This window comes from Littorina saxatilis, unplaced genomic scaffold, assembly GCF_037325665.1.
Source record: "Littorina saxatilis isolate snail1 unplaced genomic scaffold, US_GU_Lsax_2.0 scaffold_369, whole genome shotgun sequence".
NCBI classification, from domain to species: Eukaryota; Metazoa; Mollusca; class Gastropoda; order Littorinimorpha; family Littorinidae; genus Littorina; species Littorina saxatilis.
The window spans coordinates 25,921-27,500 of record NW_027126660.1 but is presented as its reverse complement, the minus strand read 5'-3'; positions in this window follow the sequence as shown (position 1 = coordinate 27,500).

Below are 1,580 nucleotides of genomic sequence, written 5' to 3'. Positions count from 1 at the left end.
GAGAAAGAGAGAAAAAAGTATCCCTTCACAGACAGCCTATTGGGAGCATCAGACCCTCCTCAAGGGGGACCCAGACTTACAAAGCAAAGTCCCTTTGTGGGGGACGTATCACAAGGAAGTCTAGTCCTGAGGAGGACCATTGTTTTTGTACCTAGACCAGACACGTGTTTCGACACTATTGAATTATATATACAATATATATATATAACGAATGACGAATGACGAATGACGTCAATATATATATGCAGAAACACAAACCTTAAAACCGTGAGTTTTTTTTTCGTTTGTGTACTTTTGGTAGCGTTCACTCTAAATGTGACGCCTTGTAACGGATTAATTTCTGTCCACAACCAAGGCTGTTAATTATCACACACACATTTCTACATATGACAGCTAAGACCGTATTTGTTACATTTTAGCAGTGTTGACCCCGAGTCAAGTTCAACTGACTGCAACTGAAAAAAAAACTTGTACAGCCCGGCCGCGGCGAACATCATCTCAAAGTACGTGTGTGTCGCCTAATATTGACCACCATCAACTCAACTGAGAACATAAAAGGTAAAGGCTAATTTGATTAATTCAGATTGGTGAAAATAACCTATAACTAGTCCTCCAGCTTTCAAAAAAAAAAATTCATTTCATTTTCATTTTCATCAGTTTCGGATGATTACTTTATTGTCCCATCCGGCTGGGAAATTCGGGTCGCTTCCTCTCAGTGGGAAGCTAGCAGCAACGGAGTCGCGCTACCCAGGCTTCTGCGTGTTAAGGTGTATTCAGCCACCTGCACTTATGGCAGAATGACCAAGGTCGTTTACGTGCCATTGCGGTGACACGGGGGTGGGACATGGCTTCCGTCTTTGGGTCTGCACATACAGTTGACCCGTGTCCGTCCCGGCCTGAAATCGAACCTGCGACCTTCCGATCACAAGTCCAGTGCTCTACCAACTGTTCTTCTTTTTGTAGACGTTGATAATGTCATTTACTTTTACTCTGTGACTGTGTTCAAAAAGTTTCTTTAGTTTGCTGTTGTATTTCAAAAAATGTTCTCATGAACCCGAAACATGTACATTTAAAGCATCTTTGAATTGGTCTGACTTGCACTCTAATTTTTATCATGTTATTTTGAGGTATAGGGGTCTTTTTACAGTGATTCGTGAAGGCCTCTTTACAGGTTCATAGTAGGCGCCCATGCTCCTAATATGGACCATTTGTCTGTATTTCATTGTTGCTGGATGTTTATCAAAGCTAATTCACTTTAATTAGGCCTAATTGTTAACATAAGAGAGAAGGACTACCAAACACAAAATAAAAACAAAATCTGATCTTTGGTGATTGAAATACAAATTCAACATATCCTGAGTCCCGCTTTATACAGACAAAAAGACAATTCTACATCGTAGATCGGCTCGCGAGAAAAAAAGAGATATTTAATCAATAATTAATGGAAAGAGCAAAGTCTACTCTCCTTGTGTGTAACGTTTAAAACCAATCGGATGATATTAGAAGCAGAACGACTTTTACAAAGCAACACAACCGATTTTTATTCAAGTAAAATCATGTACCTGTCATATGCGGATGAC